The following is a 15,434-nucleotide window of genomic DNA, read 5'->3' on the forward strand; positions in this document are numbered from 1 at the left end:
TATCATTATCAGCAGAAGACAACAGATGTTTTGTACTGTGAGATGAAGTTAATACCCTAGCATCTGAGTCAGTGTAATGTTGATCTGACTTTTGATGTTGGTTTTAGCCAAAGGATGATGAGTTTTTCACAGATTTAGACATGGGAATAACATTGTTTATTTTGGTACAATGTTCGAATTACTCTCATTGATAAGTGCACTTTAAGCTGTAAGTCAGATAAACAGTAATGATTATGTGTGTTCTATGATGCTATAGAACAAATTTTATTTCCTTTTAAGTGTCGTACAGATACTGGTGAACTAAGTTCGGTGACTAACCTAGAATTTGTAGCAGTAATGCTATGAAGTGATTATTGTGTTTTTGGTAAGTAATACAGACGGTTTACATATGGAAATCTTTAAATTGTAGGTTGATTCTGACTTGCAAAGTGTGGTACAGTTATAAATTATGTCATTAATAAGCAGGAACATGGCTTGTGACAACAGTGGTATCGCAAGGTTCAAAACCATTTTCAAATGAAGTGTGAGCCAAAGGCCCTATAGCCAAACTACTGGGCAAAAAATATTCATTGGAAAATGTTGTCTCCTTTTACTCCATGTTTGTTACAGTTGTTTGCAAGGGCCATGTGTAAGGCTTGTTGTGATAGAATTATGTTGAGGAACATATAAAAATTAAGTATTATGATAAAATGAGGATGACATCTTATTAGATGTATTAGTGATCACTTGTGGTCCCATTAACCGTATATCAAATAGATCAATAAAATAAATAAATAAATTGACGTGAATGATCATTTTGTTATGGTAACATTTCAGGAAAATAAGGCGCTATCTACTTGCACAGATGGTGAGTAATTTATTTCCTTTCTCAGTATGCTTACCGAGAGTCGCTATATGTAAAGTGGCGTTTATACGGATCCTTTCTTAATAATTTGATCTTTGTCTAGGACTGTGAATTGAGTTCTGATCTTTCACAGAGTTGGTTCCGCGCTTGCCACGTACGTACGTCTATGTCGCGCCACAAGGACTTTTCGCCGTCTATCGATATTACCGGAGGTACCATCATGCAAGGATTTACTGCGCGCAGGAAGGAGGCCGACTAGCAGTGCCAGAGAGTATGAATGTATACAAAAAACTGCAGAAGATGATAAAAGATGAGATAGATGATCCTGCTTATATAGGTGTGCAAGACATGGAGACTGAGGGAACGTGGATAGACATTGATGGTGAGTATCTGATTCCCACTGTGTGTGGTATGGAGATTAGTAACACATTAAGTTAAAAGCTGCTGACGAGCTGGAAAATGCTCGTGATTGCTCTGAGAAACTTTTGTGAGTGGAAAGAACCTCTTTTCGGGCAGGAGAGGGAGAGTAAGAAGCTATTGGGTGCCATCTCAGGAAGGTACAGGGGATGAGACAAAATTCAGTAGCCTAGGGACTGTGCCGTGTGCAGAAATAGCTGGGACTTTGTCGTGGAGTACTAGGTGCTACTTTTATCTTGAAACAACTGTTTCTCCACAGAGAGATGGTCTGTGAGTTAGGTCTTCGTTATTCAGACTTGTGTGACATAGTGGAAGCGTCTGGGCCACCTATCCTATGTCACATGTCAGTACACTGCCGCCGTACACTTCCATAAACTCAGTATGGATTGCTGTAGCATTGTTTCTCTTCAATTACAAAATGAAAAAAAGCGTCAACACACGATACTGGAACATGGTTCGATACTGTATCGCTGAGATTCAGTATGTAAAAAAAAAAAAAAAAAAACCCACCTAGAATTAATTAAAAAACTTTCTTCTTTCGCGGTGACGATAAAAACTTTTACTACGTCTCATACAATGTTGCGTGAAAAGCATAACACTAATCCACTGATTCCATAACTCTTTACAGGGGTCAAAATGTTTTCGAACGACAAGCCTCTTCATATGTGTGAGTACGTGTAAACCACGGAGCGCAAAGTGTATATGTTCCTACAGTTTGTTATTTAAATCTACGTTTCCCCATGTCTCATTTCAGTATCTAGAAGAGAATCTTATTTAGTGATCTCAGCCTCTTCTTATGCATTTCTTTTATCGTGATGGCCCGGAAGAGTTGTATATACTTCATTAGTTCTTGTTTCACCCTTTACAAGGTAACGGTGAGGAGGAATCCCTTCTTTTATGGCAGGATACACGGGTCATCCCTGACTAAAATAACATCACCGTATTTTACTTACCACTTAAGGTTCTTTATCGTCTGTGGAGTTTGGTGAAACGAACGACTGTCCCAGAATAACACGAGGGCTGATCAACAAAGACTGAGACTAATTTTTTCCTGTGGGTTCTGAGATGATATCCTGTCTGTACCAGGAGTATTTGAAAAGAAAGGGTTTTTATCTGTAATGTTCACTGGAGGCACACTCTTGTAACAGAAGGTGGGTAGTAATGTTCTATTTTGTAGAAGCTCTTTACATTTCGCATACCAAAAAATGGAAGTGACGGAAATGGAACAGTACGGTGCAATAAAATTGTGTTCCTTTAAACCAAACAGCCACTGGACTTACGGAAAGCTGCAGCGAGCGTGCGGCGAAGATGCACTAATTCGTGAAACTCTGTTTAGGTAGTTCAAGAACTTCAAAGGAGGCGGGCTTGTGTGTGTTAAACAAGGGGGGGGGGGGCTGGTTTTTCGGCATTTGCAGTGACTGAAGTCCACATCAGCTCAGCTGCTGTGATTGCCTGTGAACATCGGCAGGCGATACTACATAATCTCAGTGAACCTCCGAGAATTTCATATGGCAGTGTCTTTAGCAGTATGTTTGATCATATCCATATGACCTGTTGGGTGCAACATCTGTTGACTGCAGAACAAAAGGCAGTGCATATGGGGCCAGCCATGAGGTGCTGCATCTCTTTGCTGATGGAGAGGATGCATTTGTAGAATCGATTATCAAGCTGATGAGTCATGGCTGAATCGTTATCATTCTGAAGGAAAACGAGCCAGAACAGTGTTGAAATCGCTGGCATGTCCAACCCAAAAATGGCTAAAGATGTTCCATCTGCAGGGAAAGTGATGGTAGTCCATTTTTTTTACTTTCATGGAATGATTTACCAGAATGCAGATCCCCCTTACACTGCAGCTACACCAGCATACTACACGTCAGTATTGTCTAAACTGAGGAAGCACATTACAAGGAAACGAACAGAACTTTCTCGGACTAGGTGGCGACATCATCATAACAATGTGCGGCTTCATATTTCAATTCAAGTAATGCTTTTTCTGGCTCTGTTCAACATTACTTGTGGATAGCATCCACCTTATAGCCACGATCACTCACCCCGCGACTTTTTCATTCCATCATTAAAGACAAAGCTTTGGGGCATTCACTGTGAGGACACTGAAGCACTGCGCAAGGAAAGTGAGGCGATTCTCAAGCTCCTGACAAAGAATGGCCTGCACCGTGTGTACGAGAACTGGCAGAGGCACCATAACAAGTTCAGTCAACAAGTAGGGGGGGGGGGGGGGGCAGGGAATACATTGGAAAAGATCATGTAAACATTGAAATGGAATAATAAACCTCAGTGAAAAAATCAGTCTTAGTTGATCAGTCTGGTAGATCGTCGCAAAAAAAAAATTTGTACAGGCCACATAGCATTTAGAAATTTGCTTCCACATTTTTGGTCAGTAATTGTTTTGGTTTGTTTTATTTACCTTGCAGACTTTCTACTATTTCGCCAATGTTTACTTAATCCTACAGAGAAAATACAGAATTGTCGGTTTGCAAGGGTAAAACTTCAAGCTGTCGCAATATTTCAAAAAACTTTTTTATGTCATTGCATGAGTAAATTAGTCATATTCGTATTATCATTTGACATTGTTTCTTAAATGTAACCATAAGTGATACATAGGAATGGAAATATGAATACTATTAAAAATGCATGTGTTGCCCTATAATCTTAAGGATATTAAAAATCACGCTATGATGGCGAATGTCTTTAAGAAACGAAACAGAAGAAACTGAGAGGGGTAGTATCCCATGTTCATCAATGTCTTCAGACACACTTTGGGCCAAAATACCCATAGAATACCTATTGGTGCACACCCACACTGGCATCTGCTGTAATGAGGAAGTTGATGTCTTACCTTATGTAAATATAAATTGAAAGGAAATCCAAGATGGGGCATTGTCATTCTAGCTGGCCTGGAATACTGGCGCTGGCTCTATGATGTCGCAGTCCAGACTGTGTATAATTCTGGTATACTGCCCCAGAGCTGGAATACGAGGACAGCCTAACTACAACATCACATTCCAGCACAGACCTGTCTAAGTATTTAAAACAGTGTAGAATTCTGGTATACCAGCGCAGCTCTGGACATACTGGCACAGGTTCTATGACGTCAGAATCCAAGTTCTGGCCCTGGATCTACGACGTTAGAGACTAAGGATGTTTGAGCGGGTCCAGGCATGTCTCCTGGGCAAAAGATGTCCTACTTGACTCGTTTACCCCACGTACTATTTACTCATGGTCACAACATACTGTGTCTCTTAACTCCATGTTTGGATCCCTCCACTTGCATCTTTATTTAAGCAAATACCTTTGCAGGGGGAACTCCCATTTGTGGTCCAGAAGTCAGCCATTATGTATCACTGCTACTACCAGAAAGTTGGCCAGAGCTGTCAGCCACTGCACATGCCGTGTCGCTTAAGACAAAGACCCCGACAGTTGGCAGTCAACCCACTATCTGTCGGTGTCAGCTACATGCAGAGAGGCACCACATGTGTGCTATCGATTTGATAACCTAATACACAGTGGAGTGTACCACTTCCGATTACCAGTGTTAGCATGTTGCTGTGAGAGCACTGCAATCACAGCCACAATCCAAATGACTCGAAAGAAAATGATGAGAAACATGAAAGATGCAAGGAGCACGAAAATAATCTATAACTCACACATAGGTTCTGCAAGGAAATTAAAAAATCTAAAGATGTGCGTTCATCCTCCTGGTAGTGGACACTTGTGCGATTTCTCTGAATACAGAGCCATCATAAGAATGAACTGATATGTGCCAGGCATGTAGCAACAACATTTGAGAATGAAACGTAGTTATACTTATTTACAGATCGAATTGTATGCAGCAAAATGTGATAAAAACTTGAGGGGAATGTGTGATGTTTTCCATGAGAATAGTGGTCAGTACCATAGTTGTACAGCAGATTCTTAGACGAAAACTAAACAACCATCTCCAACGCAGTCAGACGCCATGTAGTTGTCTCCATAATATGTATCCAACAGATCAGCAGCACACTTCCACAGTGCGAGGGAAAGAGTCGTGTTTCTGTAAGCAGATGCATTCATATGAATCACTTGCTTTCATGTCTAGTGCAAACTGCCATTGGTGGTGGCCACCAGTGTCATCCCACAACCATGCCAACCATGGCCAGTCTGATTTTCCATCATGTCTCAGAACTTTTATGTCGAAGGATGTTTTATGGTGCTTTCTTAACGTCAGTGATTTTGCTGATGACACCATCTTCCTCGCCCTTTATCCGACAATTCAGTGGTCCCAACGTACTCTCCAAACCCACCTTGACCGGTTCACCACTTGGTGCAACCAGTGGTTCCTTCATATCAACCCCTCCAAGACCTAGGCAATCATGATAGGTCGCACCACTCACTCCTTCAATCTTCATGATTTCTACCTAACCATTTGTGGTCGTCTTATCCACCTCACTCCTACCCTGAAATACCTTGGCCTCACCCTTGAGTCACCTCACGTGGACTCCCCATCTCCTTACAATCCAACACAAAGCCCACAATAGACTCTGCCTCCTGAAACACCTGTCTGGCTGGACATGGGGACTGAATCCTTCCACCGTCGTTCACACCTACAAATCCTTGATCCATCCCATCCTTTGTTATGCCAGCGTCATTTGGATTTCCGCCCCTCCCAGATTCTATAAATCCCTCCAAATACTAAAATGCCATGCACTCTGCCTCGCCTTCCATATCCACTTTCCATGCCCTACGTGCATCCTCTATGACCTCATCCCCTTCCCCACTTCCTTCTTTTCCTCAAACACATCCACACCCTGTACATCATCTCCCGACTCGTTCCCACTCACACCCTGGTGTCCCCATTGCTCTCCCCCCCCCCCCCCGCTCCTTGCTGCGCCATTACCATTGTGTCCCACCATCTCTCCATCGCCACACCCTCCATCTCCTTTCCCAATCCAACTTCCAGCACCTACCATTCTTGGATGATGAGTTTCACCCTAACATCTACCCTTCCTACCAACTCTAACTCCACTTCCTCCCCCCTAGTTCTCAGGGCTCCCCATCCTCTCCCCTACCCTTCCTCTGAGCGGTTTTCCTACTCCCCCCCCCCCCCCCCCCCGAAGTGGCCGAGTGGTTCTACGCTCTGCAGTCTGGAACTGTGTGACCACTACGGTCGCAGGTTCGAATCCTACCTCGGGCATGGATGTGTGTGATGTCCTTAGGTTAGTTAGGTTTAAGTAGTTGTAAGTTCTATGGGACTGATGATCTCAGAAGTTAAGTCCCATAGTGCTCAGAGCCATTTTGAATCCACACCCCCCTTTCCTGTGCCTCCCTTCTGGGTCTCTGTGCTCCCTCCGGCCATGTCTTCTCTCTTCATCTCCTGACCCGCCAGTCTCCTGCCTCTTAGTGAGCCCCCTGCCCCCCTTTTTCCACTTCCTCCCAGCCCCCTCCACTGCACCTTCCTTCTCTCTCTTTCCCTCCTCTCAGGCCTCCCGTCCCTTGGCGGGTCACTAACAGCAGTTTTTATTCTTCGTGTGTGCTCTGTCGTTTACAGTGTTTCCTTAAGTCCTCACCCTGTGTTTTTTTTTTACTGTGGCTGACTTTTAACGTGTGTGACTCCAGTGGATTTTAAGTGCCCTACAGCTTTTCAGCTGTGTTCTTTTCACTTTATGTCCACTTTTTTAACTGTCCCGCAGTGAATGTCCCTGTGTTAGTGTATATCTTAACTTCCACTATCTCCACTTACTGTGTTTTTATATCCCCATTTTCCTCGCCCTTTTTATATTTGAGTTCCCTTGTTTGAATTTTTTTAAAGCCACTCAGCTGAAGAGTGGCGGACTGTGCCACTGCCAACCCTCCCCTGCCCATGTGCGGCAGTGATCTTGATGATTTCTAAACGGCGAGAGGCGACACGTATAGAGCAGGTAATTGGATGTCCACATCAAATTCATAATGAGAACAACGATTAACCTACCGAAATCAATGAAATTTCCAACTACTGCTGCTCTCGAAGCGCCATTATATGTTTTCAGAACTAACATTGCACCGGCAACATTGAATTTTTGCGTTGAAAATAGCGAGCATAGTACAGAAATCAATGAAATTTGTACCTAAACGACTGTAAATTCATTCTCCTGGCTTGATCTTATAGTTGCTACGACGAATGTTGTACTGACAGGCCCCACGTCACTACATCAGTTGTGAAAACATCGAAACCATATTGAGAGCATTGTATATAGTATCAAAATCAATGAAAATTTGTGTGTACGAAAGTGTAAAGCCATCCTGTCTCCAGATGCTTTTGAAACGAATATTGTACTGACAATGCGGAATTTTGTGTTGGAAATAGCAAAAATCTGGTAAGTGTGAGCAGGACTTGTGCATTGAGGGTACAGCACAAAGTTAATTATGTACAAAAATAAAAAAAAGTCTGGCATCACCTCGGTTCCGAGGGTCCTGGAACCTGTACAGAAAATTCGAATAGAGATCAACATAAACATTATTTCTTCCCTTTTTATTGCTCATTAAAACCAAACATTGCATGCTGTACCACCATACAGCGAGACCTTCAGAGGTGGTCGCCAAGACTTCTGTACATACCGGTACCTCTAATACTCAGTAGCATGTCCTCTTGCATTAAAGCATGCCTATATTCACCGTGGCATATTATTCAAAAGTTCATCAAGGCACTGTTGGTCCACATTGTCCCACTCCTCAACAGCGATTTGGCGTAGATCCCTCAGAGTGGTTGGTGGGTCACGTCGTCCATAAACATCCCTTTTACAATCTATCCCAGGCATGTTCGATAGGGTTCATGTCTGGAGCAGATGCTGGCAACTCGAGTCGAGCGATGTCGTTATCCTGAAGGAAGTCATTCACAAGATGTGCACGATGGCGGCGCGAATTTTCGTCCATGAAGACGAATGTCTCACCAATATGTTGCCGATATGGTTGCACTATCGGTGGGAAGATGGCATGACCACCAGCGGCATTCGTCGGCACCACGTAATTCCACCTCAAAACAGCTGGACAGTGTGTCTAAGGCTTTCTGCCAGACCGGGTTGCCTCCAAACACGTCTCCGACGATTGTCTGGTTGAAGGCGACGCTCATTGGTGAAGAGAACGTGATGCCAATCCTGAGCGGTCCATTCAGCACGTTGTTGGGGCCATCGGTACTGCGCAGCATGGCGTCGTGGTTGCAAAGATGGACCTCGCCATGGAAGTCGGGAGTGACGTTTATTCAACATGGTGGCGTTGCTGTCAGGGTTCCTGCGAACCATAATCCGTCGGTAGCGGCCATCCATTTCAGTAGTAGCCCTGTGGCGGCCTGAGCGAGGCATGTCGTCGACAGTTCCTGTCTCTCTGCATCTCCTCCATGTCTGAACAACATCGCTTTGCTTCATTATGAGACGCCTGGAGACTTCCCTTGTTGAGAGCCCTTCCTGGCACGAAGTAATAACGCGAACGCGATCGAACCGCGGTATTGACCGTCTAGACATGGTTGGACTACAGACAACACGAGCCGTGTAGCTCCTTCCTGGTGGAATGACTGGAACTAATCGGCTGTCGAACCCCCTCCGTCTAATAGGAGCTGCTCATGCATGATTGTTTATATATTTGGGCGGGTTCAGTGATGGCTCTGAACAGTCAAAGGGACTGTGTCTGTGATACAGTATCCACAGTCAACGTTTGTCTTGAGGAATTCTGGGAACAGGGGTGATGCAAAACTTTTTTGATGTGTGTATATGTGTAGTTCATCCATCATGGAAACCGAGAATGTCAATGATTTTTGTGTATTATCGACATCGATACTGGCAAAATATTTTTGTTCCTGGTAATTCCATGACCGTAAGAAAATCTCTACATTTCCTCAGACTAGCATGGACATATGTAAAGAAAAGTGCAGGGGATTTCGGTTTATGTATGGGGAGAGAGAAGATTTAATAAAACGTCTTTATTTTGTTACTAAAACATGACTATAACTTATATTTTATGTGTGCATGCAGTAATGTACTTCCATTACGCTTTTGTCAGGTGATGCATGCAATGTAACTTCGAATGACGAAAATATTTTTTGTGTGAGAATTACAATTTATCAGTTTTCGTATTCTTTTGCTTTACTTGTACTGTGAAACGTTGTTTCTTACCAAAGTTCATAATACTAAGTCAATGGGAAGTACCCTGTAGATTGTGATGAGTGAGTTTTCGAGTATTAAAAAAAGTGGCGTAAATGGCTGTATCTTTTGACTGCATTGACTTAGAAACTTACACCTTGTTCAACACCAGGGGACCATAGACCTGAGAACGTGACATAAATTTCGCCAAACTATTACAGAGGAAAAGGGACTTAACAGACGGACAGACAGACAGGTGGATAAAAATGTCAAAAAATATTTTTCTTTGTTACGTAATTACAAATTAACACTTTCAGATTTTTTTCGTCACTATTATGGTGAAAACTTGCTGCTTGCCAAGTGGATGCTTCGCGGTCAACAGGAAGCAGTGTACAGGTTTTGATGAGTGAGTTTTCGAATACCAAACTATGCAACATAAATAGCCGTATCTTTTGATTTTAGTGTTCTAGAAGCTTAAACATTTTACATCTCCAACGGACCAAAGACCTTAATATGTGGCATAAATTTTAACTTGTTACATCTACCTGTTCCTAAGAAAAAAGGTTGCTAATAGTCGGACAGACAGACAAACGGACATCCATGGACATGGACGTGGATAACAAAGCGAACCTCCGGCAGTTCCATTTTTACAGATTGAGGCACAGAACCTGAATTCAGTACCGAAACCAATGAAATTTGTACCTAAATAAGCGTGAAACCTTTCTCCAGGCGTGAGTTTATGGTTGCTGCAATGAAAGTTGTACCGATGGGCACCACCTCACTATGTGTTTTACGGTGCATACGTAACATCAACTCTCTCCATTCTACTTCGAAACGACAGCAGGTGACATACAAACAGCAAGCCGTTGGCTTTTTACGTCAATTTTAAGGTGAAATCAACGAATAGCGTATCTAAATCATTGATATTTCCGTCTGTATTAGTGTCAATCCCATTTTCAGGTGTAATCTTACGCTTTTAGAACGAAAATTGCACCAACGACACTGAAATCTTCGTTTTTGGTCCACCAATTTTCGCACCCAGTGAAGGGTCTTGATTCTGTGTTACATGGATTGGACAAGCGCTTGATAGATTGAAAAGAATGGGATACATTTTGTTACTGTTCTGGCTCCAAAGGGCAAACCCAAACAGGACTAGCACCATGGATGTGGACCTTTTGTTCTAGGCATTATTTTAATAATAATTCGCACCGAACATTTTACATTTCTACTATAATTTCGGACTGGCAGAACAGGTGTACTTCTGACATATGGTAATACTATTCATTGAACCATGACGTTACAGAGCTCACATTTCTGCTCCAGATTAAAAATCACAACTACTAGGGAACTTATAGTTCCACACATAGTTTGGACGAATACTGATGCTAGTGATGTAATGGCTTGTTAGTATTCCCAAGAAATCAGACTTTCACCTGCCTCAGCTGTAATTTACGAAACCAGTAAACGATACAGCTTTAACTGTGATGTTAACAATGGCAGCAGTTTGCACACACAGTGTGAGAGTGAGGAGCGCACATAGTGCGACCGTCCTCATCAGGATTTAATGCCGTCCAAGAGTCTTTAGATCCATACGTTAAAGTAAAATCAATAGAGCAGTACTGCAGGAAATACAAAGCACAAAACTGTAGTTACGTGTCTTATACAGCAGTTCGATGCAGTTTTTCAGAGCAGGGCATTACCTGCAGCTCTTCGCAGAACACATTTCGTTATATAGGAGACAATGTCCCGTGGCAGATTCGTTGACGACAATCCTCCAAATCTCTAAGTCTTGAGGATGACACTCCACAGGTATTTGAAACATGGTTTGGGTTAGACCATTCTCTGTGGCAAACTAGCAGTTCTTCAGAATTTGCTATCGGTTCCACTTACAAAAACGTTCTGTTACCAGTACATGTCTTACTAGCCAGCCCACTGGCCAAGATGGCCCACTTCACATGCATCTTCGTTTCAGGAACTCTGTCATCTAGAAGCGATGCAACCTAAATATACAGTTTTGGATCAGGGTCACGGAATTTTACTTTGAATTGGTTTTCCAGCAGTTTGCATCGAATCTAAAACAGTCGCAATCCTCATAGTCGCTTTTCTAAAGTTTTTTTCTAGCTTAGCAGAATAAGCCAAAAAGTCTAGTACTCTTGCGAATAGTTGTAGAAACGGCAGAGAATCCCTGACTGACATATGCATCAAACATTTACATTGCATTTCTAAATCATTTCCGGTGAATTGTAAGGGTGCTTGTACAGGAAAATGTAGTAACATACAGGCATGTGGATCGCTGTGGATCAGTTGACATTTTGTGGAAATTTCATTGATTTTGGTGCGTTATTCGTTGATTTCACCACGAAAATGATGTGAAAATCTAGTGACCTGCTGTATGTACGTTGCCTGTCACCGGCCGCCATTCAGCAATCCTATGGACGATGGGGTTAGGTAGGTTACAGGCCTTCACATGGGGTGATGCTGGCGGCCGCCATGGACCGCTGGCCTCTGGTGAGACATCGTTTGTTCAGCAGACATGCCAGGATCTGCACAAACATCCTTTGTCTCTCAAATCATTGAGCCGGGGTCAGTATCACAGAAACGATTCTGACGTCATAGAACCTGTGCCTATATCCCCAGAGCTGCGCCTGTATACCTGAATTCCACACATCACATAGTTGTGTCCCGCACTGCCAATGGTCCCGGTCAAATGACCGTCTCTTTCGGGAAAAAATAATAAGTTTAGAAACGGAAACAATAATACTGTTAAGAGGTACGTACGCATAACTGTGCAGTATTATTAAAGCACTGGAAATAGAGGATCAATGACGTACAGTTGCGTGGTTCTTCGAACATCTGAATACATTCCTCCTGACTCGAACTAATAAAACCGTACTTTACTTGTCACCTAATTTTGGCGCTTGGGATTCAACTTCATGTACTGTTCTGCTCTGCTCTGCACTGCTTTATTAAAATCCTGGCCAAAACATAGCCAGCAGAGATCGCTTGTTTTAAATTTTTGTTAAAATACCTCACCCAAAAATCGTTTGTTGACCAAGACACGCCACTAAGCGAAACTGATGGAGAACGAAAAAACTACCAGAAACTGAAAGCTATTCGTCTCAATTAAAGTTAGTGGTAATCTGGATCACTTCATGGTGTTTTTGTGATTCTGTTTTTCGTTCCACTCATTGATTCAGTCACAGCGTACCTTTCACAGTATATTTATCCGCCCAGTTTGAAACGCATTCTTGTAGAATATTCACAGGATTTAGTTTTTAAACCATTCAGATATACCAGTGAGCATACCGTTGACCCAATGAAGATAAAGATTTCCTAACTGGTGTGTCGAGACGTTTAGCTCTGTGTCATAGTTCTGTGGGTTGCATCCCGACATTTTCTTCTATCTGTGGCTCCTCCTCTTTTTTGTAGTTTTTCGTGGTTGCTAAATTTTAGTTCATTAAGTTCGTGGGTGGCGATGTCTTAGACTCCCAGGATCGTGTTCAGTTTATTTTCATTTGAAGCTGGAAGGACGAGTCACAAACAGTAATAGCGGACGTAACGTAGGTTGATATCGTTGTAAATTGTTTATTCACAAGCCTTTTTATTAAACAAGTTAAGATTAATTCGGTGAACAAATACTATTTGTTTTTAAGTAGAATTAATTTCAAGCACGCAGAATTGAGAATAAATGTCTTGACACCTTACATTCGTCGTAATGAAGTTTTCACGTCAGATAACACGCTGAAAGTCAGAGAGGTTGCCGCAATGTAGTCAGTGAAATTTTTCTAATAAATGACAGTCAGCCGATTGCTCTGCGTTGCGATCGGAACTTAACTTTTTCGTCAACATTATTAAACTGCTGTGGAACTGAGACTGACTTCAAGATTATAGTAAGTGCAGTCTAGTATTTTTAAACCAATCAGCCTCAGATATAAAATCGTAACACTTCAATAATTGCACATATTAAAATCCATGAATGACGATGCTGTTTTATTCGTAAATCGTTCGAAACGAAACTTTCACAAATAACACTTTTCAACAACAAACATAAACGTAACAGAGATTCTAACTGAGAGAGAGCTAACAGAACGGAAGATATCGCTACGATCTAAACCTTATACGTACACTACTAAAAATGAAACCTTGAACAACGTAAAACCTACTTGTTATTCTGAAGCCTTTAGCTTCCTTGAAATATCTAAATTATTTTATTACATTAATAAACTTATAAATTTCAAACAAAAATTCACATTAACTCATTAAATAACTCAAATTAAATAAAAATAAGTATTTCAATTACTATGCTACGAAAGAGTGGCTTCATACCCAGAGGGATGAGATCTAAACTTTATAAGCTAGGCCTTAATTCATCACGGGAGTGCTGAAATCCAAGATACAGGTTGCGGAGATATAAAATTTAATATATCTTCTTTCTTTTTTTTCATTTATGAGCCCCCTCCTGCAAGCATTTGTCTAAACAGGATGACTGTTGGTTAAATCTACGGGTGACTGTGTGTATTGAAACCTATCTGTGTACAATATTACTCTTCTAATGTAGACATTGCACGGTTACAGAAATTCCTTACATAAGCTGTTAGTTGTGGCTCTAGGTGCTTCACCTGTGGTAGGTATAGCTTCCAGACGCAGTACGAAGTATCATGTGACCTAATTGTGAACTGCGCTTTGGAAACATGCTGTTATCCTAGGTAATGTATGACGTGTTGATATATTGCTAAACTATCTCCAAATTTAAGACTGAGACCAATCTGCTCTATTTGTGTGTGTGTGTGTGTGTGTGTGTGTGGACGACTGCTATTACTGCGGTGTAATGACACATATTTGCTTCTATTTCTCGCCAACAGATCGAAAATTGAATGTAAATAAGTTAGAATTTGGGGTATTTGTGGACCTGAATTTTGCTGTCTCGTAACCAAATTACAAGAACATACCCTCTAAAACAATTCACGCAAGAACGTGGAAAAAAAAGATCAACAACATATTGTTAAACTCTTTTCTTCTAGTTTGTAGTTTAAATAAGCACTACTGTTAGCAACAGCGGTATACAGAGCCGTTTTGCAGTGCAGATTCAGTCACAACGCAGCCACCCCTCAGCACTTCAAGCATAATAACCAAACAAAAAGAATTAAACAAATTCAGTATCATACCCACTTCAGGATAAACACACACCATACATGTGTCTGTGATTACGTTACATTCAGAACAGATAATCATTACCATGTAAGTGCTCGTCTCGAAACCGTGAGGCGTTTGAATACTAAACACGACATTGACGAGTTGTTGTATGACATTACCTGGTAACCAAGATTTCTTTCCATTGTAATGAGCACCGGTCCATTAAACCCAACAATTAGATGTGGTGTCTCACATAAATTTTCAGCTGGAGGCTATGCCTGATGTGACGTGACCTTGTACTTAGACATATTAGTAAAGCATTTTCCTTATTATACTGCTGACTGAGATCCGTCGTATGCGACTTCAGTATCTGCAGGTTTGTTGGGTTCTGCATGGACTGGTGTGATTTGTAAGTGTAAAATATCATTCCTTTCACAAAAAGAGTTTGAACAGTAGAGTAGAGAATAGTGTCACTGCCTGTAACTAATGCTTTCAGCAATTCTTCAATGGAGAATTCCGTGAGGAAGCCTAAATGGTTTCCATAGACGTTACGACATTTTAATCCTAAATGGAAATTTCAAAAAGTTTCGATGGCGATGACCCATGTGGTATGTTCTTTGTCGTCTCTTGTAGAATGTCTGTATGCATTGTGTTATTGTATTAACGTATTGTAAAGACATGTGGATGCTGTTAAATGTGTCACACTAATGTGTTAAAGCTTTTTTGCGTACAGTAAATCTTCGGATGTGGGGTTAGTTTAATACTGTTTGCGTAATATGTTATGTGAAACTTTCAAAATATACACTGAAAGCAGTATGCGAGGATCTTGAATGTATTAAAACGCAGGTAGCTCTGAAACATCCTTCAAATTTACGCAGCATGCACATATGTAATAGCAGTTATCTTTGGTGGTAAGTTTCTGTTAATTGTTCATC

This window comes from Schistocerca nitens, chromosome 5 (genome assembly GCF_023898315.1).
Source record: "Schistocerca nitens isolate TAMUIC-IGC-003100 chromosome 5, iqSchNite1.1, whole genome shotgun sequence".
Taxonomy (NCBI): Eukaryota; Metazoa; Arthropoda; class Insecta; order Orthoptera; family Acrididae; genus Schistocerca; species Schistocerca nitens.